This window comes from Diceros bicornis, chromosome 20, assembly GCF_020826845.1.
Source record: "Diceros bicornis minor isolate mBicDic1 chromosome 20, mDicBic1.mat.cur, whole genome shotgun sequence".
Taxonomy (NCBI): Eukaryota; Metazoa; Chordata; class Mammalia; order Perissodactyla; family Rhinocerotidae; genus Diceros; species Diceros bicornis.
In genome coordinates, this window is record NC_080759.1 from 61,142,208 (window position 1) to 61,165,388 (window position 23,181).

Consider the following 23,181-nt stretch of genomic DNA (forward strand, 5'->3'; position numbering starts at 1 on the left):
GAATGGAAGCTCTTGGCAAATGAGTGAATATCCGTTGGCAACACTGGATGTTAGTATCTTCAAGACTCCTCCTGGGCTGGCAAGATTCTCCAGGGAAGAATGACTCCATCTGTAGTGGGATGAACAGGCCCCAAAAAGATACGTCTACACCCTAATCCCCAGAACCTGTGGATATTACCTTATTTGGAAAAATGGTCTTTTCAGACATAATGAAGTTAGGGATGAAGCAATTATTCTAGATTATTTGGGTGGGCCCTGAATGCCATCACAGTGTTCTTATAAGAGAGAGAGAGAACGCCATGTGAACACGGAGCAGAGAGAGACGTGGCCACAAGCCCAGGCATGCCAGGAGCCACCAGAAGCTGGAAAAAGCAAAGAATAGGTTCGTCCCCAGAGTCTCAGAGGGAGCACAGCCCTGCTGACACCTTAAATTCAGACTTCTGGCCTCCAGATCAGTGAGAGAGTAAAGTTCTGTTGTTTTAAACCACTCAGTTCATGGTAATTTGTTACAGCAGCTGCAGGAACACACTGCTGCTTACTGGTGCCCTCAGCGCCCAGGGAGACCCCTTCAGGAGCCAGTTGGGGTGGATTCTGCTCCTCCAGAACGGAGGCCCTCTGCTTACTCCCTGCACAGAGTGAACAACGTCCCCTGGGCGTGTGCAGTGTCACTGGTGGGACAGAGTGTGAGGATCTGCTCCTCCAGACTGCTTCCACCCTCGTCCTTGTGTTTTAGCACCTTCAATCCTGTTTCCAGAGACATCTGGTGCTGCTAGTTTGCGAGCCTCCTGGGGATGGTGTACAGGGCGTAAATTGGGTTGGTTCTCAGCTTTCTCTCTCCCAACTTGGGATTCCATTTCCTCGATCTGCTCAGTGAATTCCCCTGTCCTCCTGCCCTCCAGCTCCTAAAACCGGGTTGCTCTTTTTCTACGCTCCCATTCTCTCCACTGAAGTGGGTCTAGGTCTTTTCATAAAAACCCCCTTTGCTGCAGTGTTAGTGGTGTCTCAGAGGGAAGGAGGTTAGAGAGACCTGCTCAGTCTTCTCCTTAAAACTGAAACCCAGTGTAACTTCTCACAGGTCAGACTTCAGGGTTTATCAAACCCGGGGGAGAGGTAGGAAGCTGGTTTTCTCTGAAAATAACGGAGCTAGTACAAGGTGATGGTAAACAGCACACGGTCACCCAGATGACTCATACAGATCACCATGATCATTGTTATGATATTAAAATTCTTCTCTATAGCCAACGAAACCACACAGGAAATCTGAAATACGCATGCTGGTCCAACAGCTGACCTGGATCTGAAAGGTCGCTCTTCTATGCCCAGAAGTACCAGAAAAGGTACTTCTCTGTGACTATGTTTAGGCCAGTTGATAACCAGAAGCCACCATCTTTAGATGCCACAGTGTGGCTAAGGCTGTTCCAGCTTCCCCGTGGCAGGGTCCTCGGGGAGCTGTACAGTGAACTCCAAGGGGCCTGTTGCACTGAGGGCCTCCTCGAGGGCAGGGTCATGGGCAGAGGCGTTTCTCCTGTCCCACTCGAAGGAATGGCCCCAAATTCACTGTGGACGGGAGGAAGTGTGTGTTGGGGAAAGGCACCCGCCAGTAACCCACGAGCCAGAGCTGTGACCTGCAATACACAAGGATTTGTGGGGACTCTGAGAAAGGTCGTCGCACCTTGGAGACCAGGGCAGGGGAGCGGGGACGTAGGGCCATCAGGTTTTCTGAAGAGGTTCACTGCTCCTCCATTTCCCTGGTTGCCTGGCTGCCTGGAGATACATGAGAGGGGAGGTGTGTGACTGAGCCATTAGGAAGAGTTTTTAGAATGCTTCACTGGCCAGAAGCCTGTGTACTCACCAGGAGCAAACGTGGAGGTGACAGCAGAAGACAGCAATGGAGGACTTTCCCTTCCCTTCCTGCTTCTTCACAAAGGCTCTTACAAAATGGAATTCAGCCTGAAGAATACTCCTGCGCAGGCTAAACCTCGTCCACCAACACGTAATTGGTCTCTTTCTCTGTGGGGACTGGCGGGAAGTGTTGCATCGGAGTGGAGCTCAGATCGGGTCTGCCCAAGGTCCCAGGGTCCAGGCAGAGTGAGCAGCCGCCGGGGAGAGAGGATCAGAAGGTCAGCAGGGCTCTCCTCACACCCTGCTGCAGCAGGCCGCAAAAGGGGTCCTGGCCAATGGGAGCATCATGGGAAGAGGCACCTGGGGTTACATTTCCTCAGAGCAAATGCACTTGGAGGGGCTTCTCTGTCCGTTTCTTCTCCAGTGACAACCGGGGAAGGGGATTCCTGGAAACGAGAGGCGCATTCCTCTCCCTTTGCTTCCTAGCTGCACTGGCACAAATAGGACAAATCTACTCTTCATGATAATAATAGTAACTGTTGCTGTTGTTGCTTCTCCCAAGTGTCCATTTCGGGTCCACTGGTCACAGCTCAACTCACTCCTTCTGTAGGAAGCAACAGGCCCAGTTTTCCAAAGCTTTGGTTCTACTTGACTAAGGGAAAGGCCACAATTCTGAAAGTTCGGGTGCCATCTTTGGCATCCAGGATGCTGTCCCAGGTGCTGAATTGTGGTGTGGCAGGCCCGGATCACCGTGTTCCCTGCTGTCAGACTCAGGCCCGGCAGGCACACACAAGGTTGCCGGCCCCTCAGCACTCACTAAGGTCAGAGTTTGTGATTGTTCATGGTGCTTTTGCCTATTAGTGTCATTGTTTCTGAACAGACTGAACGTGAAGGTCCGTGGGTACTGGGGCAGCCTAGCATGCAGCAATGGCTCAAATGGGGAGACCCCTTGGCCATCTGCACTGTCTGCCACCTGTTCATGTGTCCAGGCAAGATCCTGGAGCCAGGGTGTGTCCAGCTCCTCTCACAGAATTGGGCCACACTCGGGGGCCCTTTGTCCCTCAAGTTGTGGAGAGCCTGAGTCAGTGCCCAGCTGAAGACCCAAGGAGAGGGCCCCCTGGGGGCTCATGGAGCTCAGAGACCATGCTAAGTCTGGGGGCCACTGCAGAACCTTGACAAGAGGGAGGTCACACCGCTGGGTCCTGTCTCTGCTCCAGGTGACAGCCAGTAGAGCATGGTGCCATGAGGATAAGAGACAGCTTTGATTACAGATGGTGACAAGATAGAGCAGGTGATGAGAAATTGGGGCCAATGATAATGTGATTTCAAAGAAGAAGCAGAGTCACATCAGTTCTGTTGATGGACATGGAAAGTGAGGCTTTCTGATTGAAACAGTAACATTCATGGAGGTCATTTAGCAGTAATTTTGGCCAGGGGACAATTATAAATCTAGACACTTTTATGGTACTTTCTTAGTTAACCTTATATGTAGCGTGTAAACGTCATTAGAATATGAATCCTCAGTCTCTGAGGAGGTCACCTGCCCACCAAAATTCTCCTTCCATAATTTAGATGGAGTCTCCAGTAATAAAAATTATATCTTTGCCCTAAATTCCCATTTCCTCAAAGAGTCCTCTCATGTTACACTTGAAAGCAAAGAGGAATCCAGGCATCTAATCTGATGTCTGCACTAGCTGGTGCAATGAAGAAAAGTTGTCAGATACAGCAATCGAGTTGGTTTGCAGTGGCATCAGTTTTCTGCACCAAGTGGTGGGACCATCTGCTCTATTATTAGTTTGCACCCCTGGGAGGACTTAAGTTTATTTAGAAGTTCCATAAATCTGTGCAATAGTGGTCAGTATAATCATGGGATTTGATTGCATTCTGTTTACTATTGCAAATTAAAGACCCAGTCTATGCACAGTCAGTCATTATTAGATGATGCTAATTAAGGCCCCTGGAGGAAGCTTGGTTTCTATGGCAAACCCACACACTCCTGGGGAGATCCAAGGATGGGAGCTCTTCAAGATGCTCCTGTGATGAAACAGAACAATGCCCAAATGGAAGATTACTCAAGCTAGAAACACCTGCCAGTTTCCAGTGAACAAAACCTCCACGTTAGGTTCACAAATTCCCAGCGAGAGGGTGGGAAGCAGTCAAGGGGTCTGGCACGTGAAAAGTGAAAAGCTGCGAAGGGAGCTATGCTGCCCCTGCCGAGGGTGAGTCAGGGAATTACAGCCACACTCAACAACCGAGTGATCCAACTGGGCTTCTCAGATGGGTCACTTTGTTTTTAAATGCACATCACTCTGCAGAGGGACAGAGACAGATTCCTAAACACCACGTGGGTTCCAGACTGCAGACACGGCCCCCACCTGGTCCCCTCTGATTTTTCCTGGCCACTGCGGGTCTGTGTGGAGCTAGGGGCTCTCTGCTTTTCCCCTGCTGCTGTGTGAGCCTTTGTTTCCCACAGCTTTGCTCAACATTCCACTCTCCAGAGGCTCTGACACACCCTTGCGATCAATGAAATCAATTAACTCTGTTGTCCAATCCTGGGCATTTGATGTGATTTTAAATGATGCAACAGCACTCTGGATAGGCTTCTCATTAGGCCCCAGCCTTTGGAGCTCAGAGCCTCAATGCCAGCCCGCCTCACCCAGGAAAGTCTTCAGCGTGGCAGCCAGGGCTGGGAATAGCCACATTCTTCCCTTCCTAAGGAGTTTGAGCCTGCCCTTCTGCAGGAATCTTTGAATGGCCATGGACTGGTTTCAGCTGATTCAGGAGTCACACAGCCTACTGGATGGCCTAATCGCGGGACCCTATGGCAGATACTAATAGCAGCAGGCTATTTCCATTTCTCAAGTCCATTTCAAATTAATAAGAATGTCCCCCTTCTGTTATTCATCCACAAAGAGACTCCCTTTGCATATTCATTTAATGTTAAATTGATGGATTAAATTATACCAAGCTCGAAATCAATCCCACAGGTATCCATTAGAATAGACTGAATTCCCCAGTGGGGACAGAGCACAGAAAATGCATTCAGAGACACTGATAAGTCCAGGCCCACTATATGTCATTTCAAACCAAAAGCAAAAAAAGTCCTTTGGAGACACTCTATCAGCTATTAAACAGAGACACCACATGCACAGGGAGATTGATGGTTAGCACTTCCATCCTCCAAATGGCTCTCCTTGGGCTGACAATTGCAGGGAAATGCTTCTCCATGTCTCTGTCACAGTTCACAGGCAAAGAGATGCCTCTGCACGGAGATTTCCCTTTGTCTTACCCGAGGTGCTGTCAGTTAACAAGTGCCAGGTGGGGACCTCCCACTCCATGCCAGCTTAGCAAGAGTAGGCACATGGTGTTTGCAGGAATCTTGTCTTTCCATCTCCTAAGCATCACGAGGTTAATATGAGTGTAGATCAGTGGCTGACTTCCCTTTAATGGCGGGACCCTGGAGCACAGAACGGGCATGCCAAGGCTGCGGGCAGGGGAAATGACCAAAGTCACTGCTGCAGTGGGGTGGCTCTCAGGACCTCAGACAGAGGGAGAGGCCAGAGGACATTCTGGATTCTCTCTGGAGATGTTAATTCTGAGTCTAGTTCTTGGGGTGAAAATGCTCCAGAGCAGGCTTCCATCACATTACCTTCTCTCTCCCCTTACAAATTTTACTACCATTTCCTCGTTGAGAATTTCACTCCATATACCTTCCCAGGCCTTCTCCCCACCCACAGCTGAACATGATGGAAGAGAGCCGAGAACACGGTCAGGACTGGGACATGTCAAAGTGGCTTGGAGGAAGGAGAGCAGAACCTCACCAGGACATTTTCTGTTTCTCCCACATTGTGTCTCTCCTATGCAGCCTCCATAAAACTCCAAGGCCTCTCCAGGAACACAAGGGTTTTACTTATAAAATTATTCCACTAATTGGCTTCAAGTGACTTTCTTCATCAATGGCAGTTCAATATATAATAAGGTGTATTTAAAAAAACCATTTCAAGTAAGATGTAATAGATATCAGCAGGGTACACATCATTGTAAAATCTAGAAAAAAAACTGAACTGAATGAGAAAAATCATAGTTTTAAAGACTTTAGAGAGCAGTGACAGCAATGAGAGTTAGAGGAACCAAAACTCCAGGGCTGGGCCAGAAAGACAAAGTAAAATTTCCTGTAGTCTCACAGTGTTTAAGAGACAAATTTCCACTAAAGTGAGGGGCCTGTGACAAACATGACAGCTGTCCTTATCAGGATGTTTGCCAGATTTTGAAATCCAAGGAATATGGACAACTCAAGAGGGCATAATGACAACCCAACTCCAACCCAGTTTAATTCGCAGGTGGGTTGATGTAATCAGATCTTCCCCTATCTACCCGACAGAAGAGTGGATGAGCCACCTCCAGGGTGAAATAACATCACCTTTAGACTTGGTCCTTCTGTTAATCATACTATCCAGCATACAATCAAATTTTGTGAGAAATGCATAGAGGCAGAAAAATTGATAGATAGTTAATAGAAAGATAACAGAAAATAGAAACATATTTACAGATAATCCAGATTTGGGAGTTATCAAACAAGCACTTAAAACAGCTCTTATAAGTATAATAAAGAAAATAGCCAAATTATAAAATGGATTAAAGACAGGAAACTTCAATAAAGAATAGGAGTCTATACAAAAGAATCTAGTTGGCATTCTACAAATGAAAAATACAATATTTAAATTCATCAGGAGGATTTCATAATAGACTAGATATAGTTGAAAACAAGATTAATTAACTGAAAGACAGATCAATAAAAATACTTTAACTAAAACCCAGAGAGAAGAAATAATGAAAACAAAAAGATAATAGTCTATGAAAGACATGTGGAGCATGTTTAAAAAGGCTAATTATCAAGTAATCCCATCCCACAAGGAGAAAGGGATGGGATGGAACTATATTTGAAGATATAATGGCTGAGAGTTTTTCAAAATGAAATACATCAACACACAGATACAAGAAACTCCTTGAACATAAAAATAATTTAAAAACCACAGCTGGACACATTACAGTCAAACTGTTGAAAACCAAATACAAAGAAAAAAATCTAAAAATTAGACAGAGAAAAATGACATGGTGCTTTCAAAGAAGAAAGAATAAGACTAAGGAATGACTTCTCAACAGAAACTATGGAAGTCACAGGACAACGGAATGTGATCTTTAAGACCTGAAAGAAAAGGGAAAAACTACCAACCTGGAATTCCATACCCAACAAGATAGTCTCTAAATCATGGATGCAAAACAAAGATATAGTCATCCAAAACAAAAGTTGAGAAAATTCATCTCCAACAGACTTGCATTACAAGGCATAATAAAGCAAAATTTGGAGCTGAAGGAAAGAAAAACATGACAATACATGAAGCAGTAAAGAGCACCAGAAAGGATAAGTTCCAGGGGCAGCATGGATTGCGTAAAGCAATATAACAAGGACATCTGGCAGTATTTCTAACAAAGATAGAAGTAAAATATGACACCAATGGCACAAAAAGCAGGAGTGAGTACATGACAAACACCTCTCGTGAGATTCATCAATTTTCCAGGAAGTGGTAAAAGTACTCACCTGCGATGGATTTCTATAAATCCAGCATGCATGTTTCACACTATAGGCAAATGAAAAATGTATGACTATGACACCACTAGAGGAGCGGGAATGCGTTAATACAAATAGTTGGTGAATCCAAAAGAAGGAAAGGAGGAATAAAGGATAAGGGACAGACGCAATGAACAGAAAACAAGTCACAAGCTGTCAGATTCACCACCTAACTATGAATGTATTTAAATTAAGTGTAAGTGGACCAAACACTTCAATTATGAGAAAGTTTGTCAAATTAGTTTTTAAAAAAGAAAAGAAAAAATTCCAAGTATGTGCTCCATATAAGAGGCATACTTTAAACACAACAACATAGATCGGTTGGAGTAAAAATATGGGGACCAAGCAAACACTCACCAAAGAAAGGCAGTAAGGCTCAATTACATAAGACAGGATATAAATTGAGGTGAAAGTTATTGCTCTAGGCAAAGAGAGACATTTCATAATAATAAATGAGGCATATAACAGGAAGATATTAAAATTTAAACTTCTATGCATAGCTTAAAAATAGAAAAAGAAAATTTGGAAATAAAGAAATAGGCCAATCTATGATCATAGGTGGAGATTTATGATGCCTTTCTCAAAAGCTGATTGAAAAAAAGACCAAAGATCAGTAAAAATGGAGATTATAACCACACAACTAGCCAACAGCAGAGTGGGCATAGGTTGAACATTCCACCCCATGACTGCCCAATACACGTCTTCTAAAAGAGCAAATGGGACAATTGTTCAGTGACCACATTTTGGCCATAAAGAAATTCTCGAGCTATCTCTAAGAACTGAATCCATACAGAGTATGTTCTCTGCTTGGTGTAAGTAAACCAGGAATCAACAACAGAAACACATGGGTCAACGAAGAAATCACAGTGAAAATTAGAATATGTTTTCAATTGAAAGATAATTGAAATAAGACATATTGACACTTGTGAGATGCAGCTAAAGTATTACATGAAAGGTATATTTGTAGTTTCAAAGGCATATACTAAAAAAGAGGAAAAAATAAGATTCAAGTGTCTAAGCTTCTCCCTAATAAAACTGGAAAAAAACACCTGAAAATAAACTCTAAGAAAACAGCAGAAGAAAGCAAATAGCAAAATTAGTAGTACAAATCAATAACATAGAAAACAGATATGTGACAGCAAAAATTAAGCAAAAGTCAAAAATTGGTCTTATGAAAAGATTTATAAAATTGATATCAATTTCTATCAAGAATCAGTTCAATCAAGAATGGACAAGCAAAGAGAAATCACAATTTAGAAAGCATGGAAAGAAAAGACAGGCATATCACTGCAGACTTTTAAAAGTTAGTAAAAAGATACTATGAGCAGGTTTATGCCACTAACTGTGCAGCTTAGAAGTACACGGATTGCTTCAAGTCACTTACCAAAAGAGACACCAAAATAGAAAATGTGAATGGACTTCTCTGCTAAAGATATTAAATACCTAATTATTTTTTTAACAAAATTACTCCAGATCCAGATAACTTCACTGGTAAATTCTTCCAAACAATCAAAACAGAAATAATAACCACAGTATACAAATGCCTTCACAGGATATAGAAAAAGGAAACACTTCCAACTCATTTTATGAAGCAGGATAACTCTAATAGCACAAGCTGACAGGAGTATTATAGGAAAGAGAAACTACAGACCAGTATCTCTCATGAACATTGACACAAAAATCCCAAATCAAATCCACTGAAGTGCAAAGTGTACACAAAGTGGGGTTTATTTAACAGCAGCATTAACAGTAACACGTCATGGTCAAGAGACTTTATACCGGAAATGCAAGATGTTTAACACTCAAGATTCAAATAATTCAATTCACCATATTAACACTCTACAAAAGGAAACACAGTGTTGCTTCAGTAGTAAAATAAAAGGCGTTTGATAAAACTCTCCCCAGCTAAGATCAGAAAGAAGGCAAAGATGTTCACCCACACCATTTCTATTCAACGTTGTATTATTCTTCAAACAACCATTAGAAATTATAGGTGAATTTATTAAGTTTGTAGGATACAAGGTCAATATACAAAAATCAACTATGTTTTTATATGCAAGCAGCAAACAGTTGGAAAATAATATTTAAAATTTTCCAGCCACAATAGCATCAAAAACATGAAATACTAGGAATATGGGTTTTTTTTAATGTACAAGACTTCCACATTGAAAATCAAAAACCATTTCTGAGAAAAATTCAAGAAGACTTAAATAAATGGACAGATGTAGCATGCTCTGGATCAGAAAATTCAACATAATTAAGATGGCTATTAAAATATGAATACAATCCTTTCAAAATTACAGCAGGCCTTTTCTGTAGAAATTGACATGCTAATTACAAAATGTATATTTAAAAAAGCAAAAGACCTAGAATCGCCAAAGTAATGAAAAAGAAGAGCTAAGTTCAAGGACTACACTACTTGACTTTGGGACTTAGTGAAGCCTGTGGAGATCAAGAGAGTCTGGTGGGCAGAGAACCACAAACCACTCAGTGGAGTAGAGGAGAGCACACAGAAGGAGACCCACGTTTCCACGTACACTGACTTTCAACAAAGGACCGGTGCAATCTGAAGGGGAAATAAAACTCTTTCAACACATGGTTCTGGAGCACCCGGATAGCCACACAAACAAAATGAACCTCAGCCTGACCCCACATCATACACAAAAATTAACTCGAGATGGACCATAGACCTAAACATAAAAATGAAAGCCACAAAGCTTCTGGAAGAAAACAGAGCAGAATACCTTCCCCACCCAGGGATAGGCAAAGTTCCTGAGATAGAGCACAGGAAGCAGTAACCATTAGACAGTGATAATTAGAGATCATCAAAATTTAAAACTTTCAATTGAATAGTCAAACCATATTTTGGGAAAAAAATACTCACAAACATGTATTTGGCAACAAATTGATACTCAGAATATATAAAGAATGAACTTCTCCTGCAACTTAATAATATAAAGACAAAGACCCCAATAAAAATGGGCAAACAGCTGAACATATATTTCCCTAGAGAATATATGAATAGATGATGGGGACATGAAATAATTCCCAATATCGTTACTCCTCAGGATGTGCAAATTCCAACCTCAGCTAGTCACCCTTCAGAATTAAAACAGGAATGATTAGAAACACCAAATGCTCATGAGGATTTGTAGCAAAGGGAATTGGCAGGGATGTAAAACGAAACAACCATTTTGGAAGTGTCAGACCATATCTTATAAAAATGAACATTAGAACCACCCTATGACCCAGGAATCTACTGCTAGGTCATAGAGAACAATGACAGCATATATTCAGAAAAAGAGGTGTCCAAGAATGTCCACAGTAGCTTCATTCATAATAGGAAATAGCCTTGGTGTCTGTCAACAGGAGAACTGATAAATGACATATTCAGACAAGGAATACTACTCAGCAACAAAAAAGAATAAATCACTAATAACCACAACTACACAGATAAATCTAAAAAACATTATCTCAAGTAAGAGCAGCCAAACACAAAAAGTACACACTATAATGCTATTGAAGTAAAGGTCTAGAACAAGCTGAACTATTCTATGGAGAAAATAAATCTGAACACTGGTCACCTGGGGGAGGGGGTGGATATTGACCAGAAGGGAGCACGAGAGAATTTTCTGCGGTGGTGGTGGTATTTTGTCTCTCGGTAGAGGTTTGCACCATGCAGGTACACACATCTGTTGAAACCTATCAAATGGTGCATTTTGTTTAAAACAAAGCCAGATGTGCCTAAATATTGAACTCTACTTAGCGATATACACACTGAGATGTTTAAGAATCATGTGTGCTGATGTCAGCCTACTTTGAAATATATCAATATTTGCAATAAGTTGATAGACAGGATAGAGATGTGGATATACATGTGAATCACCAAATATAGAAAAATAATCTAGCGAGTGTTCACCATACAATTCTTTCCATTTTTTCATATTTGAAATTTTTCATAATAAAATGTTAAAAATATAAACAAAAATTATTCATATTAACAAAGTAAAGGAGGAAAACCATATAAGCACGTCAGGAGATGCAGAAAGACAAAACTCAATACCAGTTCATGTTCAAATCCCTAGCAAACTAGGAATAGAAGGCACTTCATTAATTAAAGAGTACCTTACACACACACACACACACACACACACACACACCAGCAGCTAACATCAAACTTAATGGTGGAATGTTGAACACTTTCCCCCTGGGGTCAGGAACAGACAAGAATGTCTGCTCTCACCACCGCCACTAAAAACTGTTCTCTGGATCCTATCCAGGATAATAAGACAGTGCAAATTTAAATAAAGAAATACATATGTAAATGACGTAAAGTTGGAAAGTACCAAAACTGCCATTATTCACATGCAATATGTTTCTGTACATAAAAATCTAAAATAGTCTACAAAATATTAGAATCAAACAAATTTGCAAGGCCAAAATACAAAATTCTTTTAATAATATTTCTATGTGCTACCAACAAAGTAATTGGAAAATGGAAATAAAACAATACCAGTAGCATCAAAACATATCACATATGTGCAAAACCTACACATTTAAAATAACAAAACATTGCTGAGAGGTATTAAGAAGCCCTAAACAGGTGAACACGATGCAGTCCATACAGAGTCGAAATATAATGATGTACACTTGAAATTTATATAATGTTATAAATCAATGTGACCTCTATAAAATAATAATAATAAAAAAGACTTGTAAGTATATATAGTCCAGAACAAAAGGGCAGTTGGTGCCTTTGTTTGCAAAGCATCCAGAAACGCAGCAGACCCACAGAAAATCGTCTCTCAGCGTGAATCCTCCCAACAGTTTTAATTATTTGCCTTTAGAATCTCTTAGATTTTCTAGGTAAACCATTAGACGATCTATAAATATATAACAGCCTTTTTGTTTCTTCCTTTCCAGTGGTCTATATCATTTATTTCTTTTTCTTTTTCTTATTGCACAGGCTAGGAAATCCAGCACATCTTTGTAGGTAAACATAGATAGTGAACATACTTTTCAGGCTTCTGACTTTAAAGGGAATGCTTTTAACTTGTTACTGTAAGTGGAACGGGTGCTGTAGGTTTTAGAAAGATACCCTTTATCATGTATCACATTAAGGAAGTTCTCTCCTATTCCTAGTTTGCCAAGAATTTTTGTAAACTACTTAATTTTATCAAATGCTTTTTTCTGTCTGTTTTATATGATCACAGGATTTTGATGACTTTTAATCTGTTAATGTTGAGACTTAAAATAACAATTTTCTAATGCTGAAATATTCTTGCATCCCTGGAATATACTCAACTTGAGCATTAAAAAAAAAAGACCTAAATAAATGGAACAATATAACAGGTTTATGGATTAGAGAACTAAAAAAGAAGTTAAGATGTTAACTTTTCCCTAAATTTCTCTATAAATTTAATGAAATTTTGATCAAAATTCCAACAAGTTCCTCTGCAGAAGTTGACAAGCTGATTCTATAATTTATGTGGAAATGCAAACCACCCAGAAAAGCAAGACCATCTTAGAGAAGATAACAAAGTTGGAGGTCTTAAACTGCTTGATTTGGAGACTTACCATAAATTGACAATAATCAATTCAGTGTGGTATTGGCATGAAGACGGGTAAATAGTTCCTTTGGACTAAAGGAACATTGGAGAGAGCTTACAAATAGAGTTGTTCACAGTTTTCCCTTATCCCAATAGTATTCGTAGGCTTTGTAGTGATGTCACCTGTCTCCTTCCTGATATTGGTAATCTGTGTCTTCTCTCTTCCAATCAGTCTTAGCCCAAGCTCTTTTCACCAGTTATCTCAATGGGTTGACAGTCTATTGATCTATGAATTGGATACTGGATTGATAAGAGTTAGTGATCTCTTTTCTGCAAACCCAATGATTTCAAGAGAGACACTGAGGGTTCCATCTTGACTGCTAAGCACTCTTCTCAGAGGGTTTAGGATATGCTAATTTTCAGGTGTCTTTGACGAGTTAAATAGGCAGTTAGATATATGTGCCAAGGACTCAGTATAGAGATATGGGCTGGAGATGGACACTTATGAGTCATCTATGAGGCTAGGGAGGGATTATGGAGGAGAGAGGAGAAAGACTAGGACCACAACTCGCAGCCTGTTTCATGAGAGTAGAGGATGCCCAGCCTCACAGCAGGCAGAGGGAGCCTGTGGTCTTTAGGGCAGCGGGGGAGCAAGGGTCCTGGTGAACATCACTGGCATCTGTGAAGCACCAGTTTAAAAGCTGAAATAGAGCACGGCTCATGGTGGGAGGTGTGATGCTGTGATCTCAACCTCTTTGCCTTGAGGAGCTCTTGGTCCAGGGGTGGGCCCAAGTTTCTCAGGGCCTGAAGCTTATGCATTTTGGGGGCCCTCTTTAGATAAAGCATTGAAAACTTGAATAGAACATTTTAGGAACTGGCCTTGGAAGGGGCCGTGCAAATGGGAGTCCCGAAGCTGGAGCTTGATTTGCTGCAAATCCACCTGCAGTTAGAACAAGGCGGTCCCCTCTCCCTCCCTGGCCTTGGTGCACAAACACACACACACTCAGTGGCTGAAAGTCACACCGGGGTTAGAGTGAGGGAGAGCAAAGCTGGTGTCACTGTCTACACGACAAGAAGCAGTGGTCATATCCCACAGCTGGGGATGTTTTCACCTTTTTGTGCAGCCCTGAGGGAAATAAATATGTGAGGACCTGACGTCTTTAGGGAGATCTGGCCCATGGAGACGCCATTTCCACCCGTCCGCTCCATTCTCACATGAGGCCCTAAGCACGTTGGATAACTGCCCCTCTGTGTTTGGTAAAAAGTTAACAGGAGAAAGAAAATACGCAAGAAGGCATGCACCCCCGGGAGTCGTAGGAAGGGCTGACTCATTTTCCAGAAGTCTTGCAATGCTTCACCTCAGAAGGAAGAACGGGAGGAACATGACTTGGGCATTCTTGGGGGTGGCTCCTGTGAAATGTGTGGCTGGCGGGCTGAGCGGGTGTGTGTGTGGAGGGAGGGAGAGGGGCCTCGACAGGAGGTGGGAACCTGAGAACTGAGGACCCGCCTCCCTGAAGGCCCCAGAAAGCCCTGGAATGGTCAACCCCCTGGAGCGACGGCCTGTGTAACCCCAGGTCACCGTGGCCTTTAGGCCTGTGATGCTGACACAGCTGGTTTGAGAAGTTCGAGGGAGCACATCCACACCCCAAACTGGATGGATCTCCAGGTGAGGATGCAGGCTCATCCCACAGCAAAATCTCTGGTCAGCTTTGTTCTGAGAGAAGTGTTCAGGGAGTCAAGAACGGAAAGCACCCAGAGGACAACGACAGCCGGGGGCAATGAGGAGCGTCCTCCACGGAGCCCAGAAGTCATCCGCTTCATTCAGTCTGCCCCCAATGCAAGGACGCAGCAGGGACTGTGTGGACCCCGGCGTGCTCCCGAGGCCATTTGTAATCAAAACAAGTGAATGTCCGACGGTTTCCAGCCAACTATGTGCTTGAGACCCCAAACCTCTCCAGAGCCACGTCGTGCTTCCTCTGGCTGGTGAATCTTCACAAAGTTTCAGAAATTCTCTCTAAGAGACAGTCTCAAAGCAGTGAGCTGTGGCCATGTGACAACTGGGGGAGGGGACCCTTGGGGGATGTTAGTCACATTCAAGGGCTGGGCTTGGCCCCCTAAAGTGTGATATATGGAGGTGACTAACCACGCTGTGAGCCTGGGAGGAGAAATCCTTGTCACGATTACGGCCTGCAAAGCGGGGCTCCACGATGGTGTCACCTGGAGAGCCCTGAAGGAATGCAGGTCCCCAGGCCCCCTCCAGCCCTGGGGCGGACCCCAGAACCTGGGCTCTAAAAGCTTCCCGGTGTGGCCTGTTGGGTTGCTTGCGTCTGATTAAACTCCTCTCCTCTTAGAAACTTCCCCTCTCTGCTTGTGGCTGGAGTGATGAAGCAGAAGAGACGGTTGGTGGATTATTTATAAGACGCTAGCTTCACCTCAAGACCGTCTGAGAGAATGCCATCAGAGTCGGGGTCCCCGGAGGGCGGGCCCAGGCCTGGAAATGGCACACGCTGTTCATCACACCGGATCAGCCAGCACCGCTCCCCTGCGAGCTTCGCCTCCCTCCCCGCCGCACGTATTGACCAGTTAGAGTGCTTTGGGTCCAAGGGAGAAAGAAAAGCCAGCAGGGCAGAGGTGTCCACCCTGAACGTGGAGTGTGGGGTCAGGGGAGAGACCTGGAACTCGGGGCCAGTGTGGGCTCACCCCGCCTTGGTGAGGGCAGCACAAGCGGCTGAACCGCCGACTGAGGACCCTCACAGTCTCCCCCACCCCACCCCCGACCCCAGATCCCTGGGGTCCATGAGCCTTGCGGCACCCCCACCCTGTCCCAGAAAAACAGCTCTGAGGCCTGTTTCCCAGCTGGAGCATCTCCAGATCGGACGTGGGGCTTCACAATCCGTGTCATCGGGAAGATCTTCCCAGAGTCGGCTCACCTGCAGGGCAGCCTCCCCCCTTTCACCTGAGTGCAGGGAAAACGGCCTCTCACACCCTTGGATCGTGTGCCAACAGCCACACTCCACAGCTCTGACATCAATCTCTCCCTCCAGACCCTGCTTCCTCAGGGAGGCTGAGCCCTCGGTGCTCCTCCACACGACTCCCTGGTCCCTGGAGAGTGAGGAGCAGCTGCTCGAGGCTGTTCCACACTCCGGAAGGCTGCCCCAGGGCCTGGCGGCTCACCACCTGTTCACTGCTGCTCGGGCGAGCTTTCCAGATCAGCGGCGGGGCTGTCCCCACCTCTCCAGTCCATGCCATCACCTGCTCCCACCTCAACAAGGAGGCAGCAGAAGGGCTTGGCTGTGCAGCCACAGGCAAACCCAGGTGATCTCCGGAAGCTGGGCGTGCTCAGGGATCCCACTGGAGTGACACTGTGGAGATGAACCATGCCTCCTCACAAACAGCCTGTGGGCTGTGTGGACGTGGGCTGACAGCGTGACAATTGTGGCATCTATTGGTGTCATGTGTATCTCGACACCCACAACTTTTTCTGATGGAGAAAATAACTTACATAATTGAATTGCTTATTTCTGGTTATGCACTGAGACTGGCACATAATGTGCAACACTCCACTCGTGCGTGCACATGCACGCACACACACACATATGCTCACACACGAGCACTCGGGCTAGAAGGTCTGTATATTTGCTACAATATTCTATTTATTGCAGCCCACATTTCTTTCTATCTGACATTCTCTTAATTGTGGTCATTTGTATGCAGGGTTTAAGGAAAACAGAGTGTTCAGGATGTAAAGTGTCACAGCCAAGAGCCTGCTTCAACAAAGCTTGTCTGAAGAGGTCCTGGAAGCATCCAGAGCTTAAAAGAGGCATTGCTAATGAAGTCTGACAGGCTAGCCTTCCTGTGGAACCTCCAGGGTGTCCCCCCAGGAAAGCTGTGTGCAAAGTCACTGTCCTCCAGGGAGCTGCCGCACACGGCTCCCTCTGCCCTTCAGAGATTCGTAAAATCAACAGAAAACACCTTTGCAAATGGTAAAGAAAAAGAGCAAACAGTGAAGTAAACTATTAGGACAGAATGGGGATGTCCCAAGGCACTCACTTGCAAACTTTGTGAAGCTTGGGGTAAGAGGAACACTCTCCCGCGAGGGGCCCTGGACATGTGTTCGTTGCATTTGCACCTGGGTTTCTGCAGACTGGATTAATGACCCGCACAGGTGAACTCTCTCCTTCCACTTTCCCGTTGTCAACAAGAGGATGTCCCTCTGCGGTATCCTGCTGTGCCCCCTAGGCCTTTGTCAGGTTTTAAGAGGGTTGTGGTAAATGGATCAAAGAAGTCTTCAGTGCTACTGTAAATTTCCCTGGCTGTTCCTGAGGCCAAGATGCCCTCAGGGCAAAAGTCAGAGTGCTGGGAATGTAACTTGGCTTTGTTTCATTTACCTGGACACCCCTGGAAGATAATTTTTAAGATCTCTGACATCTGATCCTGGGAAGAGAGAATGACATTTTTGTTTAATCCGACACTGTTAGAAAGAGTAAATTTTCATGGGGTACTGCTGTAGATCTATAAACTTGGGCCTAAATTTAAGCCAAGATTCATACAAATGGGAAAATCTGAAACAAAAGAGGATGGGTCTGAATTTAAGCATATGCCGAAGGAATCATGGCCAAGATTATTATTGCTATCCCGAGAAACAGGAGAGGACTGAAAATTACAGATGAAAATAAAAACCCCTGGAAAATGCACGCATACACATGTCTTTTTTTTCCCTTCTTCTAAAGAGCTGCAGGAGTATTTAGATTTTCTTTTCCTCCTTGTGTCAGTTTTAGTCGTTTGTTCCTTGCTTTTGGTCGTTTGTTTCTTGTAGTAAATTGGTCCATTTCACCTAAGTTGTTGAATTTATTGTCTTAATTTTTCATGATGTTTCCTTACTATCAACTTAATTTGTGTAAGATCTGTAGTGATGGCCCCTCTTTTGTTCCTGACAGTGGTAACTTGTGTTTTCCATCTTTTTTTTCTTGATCAGTTTATCTAGAGCTTTAACATTTTATTGACCTTTTCAAAGAACCAACTTTTATTCCCAGTGACTTTCTCTGTTTTCTATGTTACTGATTTCTGATTTTATCTTTATTATTTCCTTCCTTCTACTTACTTTCAGTTCAATTTGTTTCCTGTACTCTATTCTTCAGGTGGAAGCTTAGATCACTGATTTCAAACCTTTCTCTTTTTTCTAATATCAGTATTTAATGTTATAAATGTTCCTCTAAGCACTGCTTTGTTGCAACCCATGAATTTTGATATGTTGCCGCCTCATTATCACTCAATTCAAAATATTTCCTAATGTCCCTTGTGATTTCTTCACTGAAACAATGGTTACTTAGAAATGTGTTATTTAATTGTCAAATATTTGGGGATTTCCCAATGTCTACTTGTTGTTGATTTCTAATTTAATTATTTTGTGGTCAGAGCACACACACTGTATAACTTCAATCCATTTAAATGTATTGACACCTGTTTCAGGGCCCAGCACATAGTCTACTTGGGTAAATGCTCATGAGGACCTGAAAAGAATTCTGCTCTTGTTTGGTGTAACGTTCTATAAATGTCCATTAGATCAAGTTGGTCGCTAATCTTGTTCCAGTCTTCTATTTTTACTGATTTTCAGCCTACTTGATCTGTCAATTACTGCGAGAATAGTGTTGAATCTTCAACTACAACTGTGTATTTCTCTATTCTCTTTTTGTTTCCATAAGTTCATGTTTTATGTATTTTGAGACCCAGTTATTAGGTACATCAATACTTATGATTGTCATGTCTTTTTACTGAAATGTCCTTCATTGTCCTGATATTAATATTGTTACTCTGGCTTGCTTATAAGGTATTTGGACAATATAATATTTTCTATCCTTTTAATCTTATATTCAAAAATTGTTTCTTATAGGCAGCATTATTTTATCCAGTCTGACAATATCTTCATTTAAATGGATGTGTTTAGTTTGGCTAATTTAGTTTATTTAATTAATTACTCACATGGTTGGATTTAAGTCCATTATCTTGCTATGAGTTTTATATTTTTCCCATCTGTTGTTTGTTCCTTCCCTTCTCTGTAATCTCGTGGATTGAGTATTTTTTAGTGTTTCATTTCATGTCTTCTGTTGATTTGGTGTACTCTTCATCTTATTTTCACAGTGTTTGCTCTATGGTTTCAATATATCTTTATTGTGGTTTACCTTTACAAAACATTATACCACTGCACATATAAAAATATTGTAATGATATATTTCCATTTCTCCTTTTCTATCTTTTGTACTAATATTGGTATACATTATATGTCCACATATGCTGTATATTACACGATAATTTGTCATTATTTTTGCTCTAAATTGTCAGTCATTGTTTTGATAAATTGAAAAATGAAAAATATTTTTCATTTACTCAAATATTTGCTGTTCCCTGTAGTCTTCATTCCTTCGTGTAGATGTGAGTTTCAATTTGATACCATTTTTCTTTACCTTGAAGAAATGACTTTAACAATTTTTTTATTACCACTTCAGCTTGTAATAAAAGCTGGTCTCAGCTTGAATTGGCTTTATTTGGCCTCATTTCTATAAGGAAATTTTAGCTGGACATAGAATTCTATGATGATTTTTTTAATTAGCACTTCAAAGTTAGTATTCCATTGTCTTCTGTCTTGCATTGTTTCTGTTGAGAAGTTAGTCATGATTTTTGTCTTTGTCAATCTGTACGGAATAGGTTCCCCTACCCTTGGCTACATTTAAGATTTTTTCTCTTTGTAATTCATTGTCATTAATTTAATTAAAACATGCCTTGGTGTGATTTCATTTGTTCTTTGAGTTCTGTGGGTTTATATTTTTCACTAAGTTTGGAGAAATTTCAGTCATTATTTATTCAAATATTTTTTTGCCCTTCCTCTTTTTCTGGTATTCTAGTGACACATATTTTATGCCTCTTGATATTAACCCACAAGCCAATGAAGAGCTGCTCTTTTTTTCAGCCTTTCTATTGATCAGGCTTCAAGTTCACTTTTTTCCTGCAATTTCTAGTCTATTCTCAAACCCATCCAGTGATTTTTTTCAATTTCAGATATTGTGTTTTTCAGCTCTAGAAAATTAATTTGGTTGTTTTTACAGTTTCTATGTCTCTGTTCATTATGTGCAGTTTTCTTTAACTCCTTTGGACATATTTATAAGAGCTGTTTTAAAATGTTGTTAGCTATTTTCATCATTTCTGTCATTTCTGGATTTTATTCTCCTGAGTCAAATTTCCCTGATCCATTGCCTGTCCAAAAGTTTTTTATTGGGTGCTGGGGATTGTGATTATTATGTCACTGAGCGGCTGGATCATGTTGTCTTCCTTTAGTGAGTGTTGAGGATTTTTCTCCAGAAGGAACTTCATTTATTGTGGACCAGGTTGATCCTTTGAAGGTTGATTTTAGGCTTTGCAGAGTTGGGTAGAGATCAGCCTTTACCCTAGATCTAGTGCAGCCCTGCTCCTAAGGTGTGCCTTTCTGGGATCTTTATTGAAAGTCCCAAGCATTTAAGATGGTATTTCTACTCTGCCTTGTCACAACTTGAGTTTGTGCCAGCCCAGTGCTATCTCGACACTTGTTCTCACAGTTGTTCTTTGCAACAGACCCAGAAATGACAAGGATGATGGAATCAGCAATCACTCAAAAACAGCTTTTATAAATGTGTTCAAGTACTCAAAGAAAACTGAACATAATGAATTGTTTATTTTTTCTGATTTCTTCTAATATTTCTCAGTCTTTGTTGCTTTGCAGCTTTATTATGATGTGTCTAAGAACAGATTTGCTCTTGCTTGAATGTTGCTTGAGGTTAATTGAGATTCTTAAATTTCTAGATTGGTGTCTCCAATCAATTCTGGGAAATCCCCACCCAGCATCTCTTCACATATTTTCTCTGCTCCATTTTCTCTTCACCCCCTTGAGAAACATTGATTAAACAAATTTGTTCTTTTCTAAACCACCCTGTGAAACTTATCTATTCTTCTGTAGTTTCATTTTTTAATCTTTCTGTTTGGGGAATATTTGGGGCCTATTTTACATTTCACTAGTTCTCTTTTCAGCTGTTAAGTTTCTGTTAAACCCATCAATTGAGAGTTTTTTTCAGGTTTTTAATATTTTATTTCTGGAAATTCTATTTCTTTTACCAATTAGCTATGTCATTTTTTAACCTTTCCTGATCCCTGCAAATATTTTCATGCTTGTTCTTAATTTGTCATTTTATAATCCACATTTAATAATTCCAATTTCTGAATTCTTTATGGGCCTTTTTCTATAAAGTTTGGTTGTACAGAGGTGTGTATTTCCAGGTTAGTCAGAGTATAATGAGAGTAGGATTGAGAAAGGACATTTTTCCCTAGTTAGTTCAGGAGAATTTATTTTAAAATAGGTGGGGGGAGATTCCTGGCTCTGTTTTTATGGTGTAAAATGACAGTATTGATAGTAATTAACATTTATATTGCACTTTTACATTTATATGTACATTTTTTATTTTAGTTTCTGCAAAAACTCCCAGTGACTTAGAGATTGTACTCTCTCTCTCTTTCATAGACGAAGAAGCTGAGATTTGGATAAGATGACGTCTTGCTAATTCCTCCAGGGGGAAGTGACAAAGCCAGAACTCATGCAGCTGTTCTGACCACAAGTACTGTGTTGGAGGACGTTTAGAAGAGTGGACTGAGAGATAGGAAACAACTCCCTTAAAGTTACAGCAGTAATGGGCAAGCTTGTAGAGGAGAAATGAAAACAAATGGGTGGAAATACCCAAGCCTTAGAAGGAGAAACCCAGATGTGGTTCCCTACACAGAGGGAGGTAATGGGGAGGAGCCCGTGTCAGCAGCAGGCAGAGATGGATTATCGGTGTCCCCGAAGAGAGGTGTGATGGAATCTGGAACACACTGGGCTCCTGTTTCCTTGACCCACTGTCAGTGCTCAGGCTGGGCTGCCACCTATCGCTGATCTCATACGACAGGATGTCGTAGTGTTTGAAGTGGTGAAAAATACATCTTAGAAAAATGAAGTACCATCTCCTTATCTCAACATTGTTTTAGTGTTTGGAATTTGAAGAATTCATACTTAAACTTATTATTGCCTACTTAAATGTTAAAGAAATGGAAACAAATGGATTTTCATATGGACATTTATAAAATATATCCCAAATCCCAAACATGTCTCTGAAAAATAAACCTCAAACTCTTTATCATGGCATAGTCCTCCCTTACCATATGACACATGTCACCCATTCTTCACAATCCGTTGCACACACCACCTTCTAGTGGATATGACCCCTACTGCCCTGGATAGAGTTGCTGCCCACTCTGAGCAGCTGGCAGCTCTGCACCTGCCCGGCTGAGCCACTCAACCTACCACACAGTGGTGCTCCCCCTGGCACCCCAGTGGCTGTCACTTCCCTGCTAGACTTTCAGCAACTGGAGGGGGAATTCACATTCCATTTTCGATGCTCTAACTGATTTCCAAAACCAATACCCAACTTCTTTGTGAAGGAAGCGGGTTATAGACCCAAAGTAGCTCTTACAGAGGGTGGAGTGTGCAGCAGGCCCTGCGCTGGCAGCTTTGCATACACGACCTTATTTAATCTTCACAACACCATATGAAATGGGCATTTTTAGGCTGAGGACTTACTTTGTGTAATGTTCCCAAAGTCAAGCAGAGCTCAGATTTTCCTGGTGACTGTGACTCCTAACACCAGATTCCTTGCAATCCATCATGTTGCTTAAAAAATGTGTTTCAATGATGGTGGATGAACCAAGAAAAAGTATGACATTTCTTGGCAGATGATAGTAACAATTCCCCACCCACCACGGTGGGGCAGCCCTCCAACCCCAGGATCATGCTGACTCATGTTGATCCAGCCATATTTTCCAAGGTCGGCCCTCTCTTTGAAGAATAAAGCCCAATGCATAACCATAAAAAAGAAAAGGTCTCACATCCTCAGGGCCTGAGTCCATGCAGGACTTTCATTAGACAACAGTCTAAGTGGCTCTCTGGCAGTGAGCGTGGCGCCCTGTCGCTGGCTGTCTGGCTCCTGAGAGGTAACAGGCACATCTCCTATCAACTGCCCCCTCAGTGACATTGTAGTGGGAGCTTGAGATCAGCCACCGGTAGGAGTGTTTACACCACAGCAATCAGCAAACACTGTAAATCAGGGT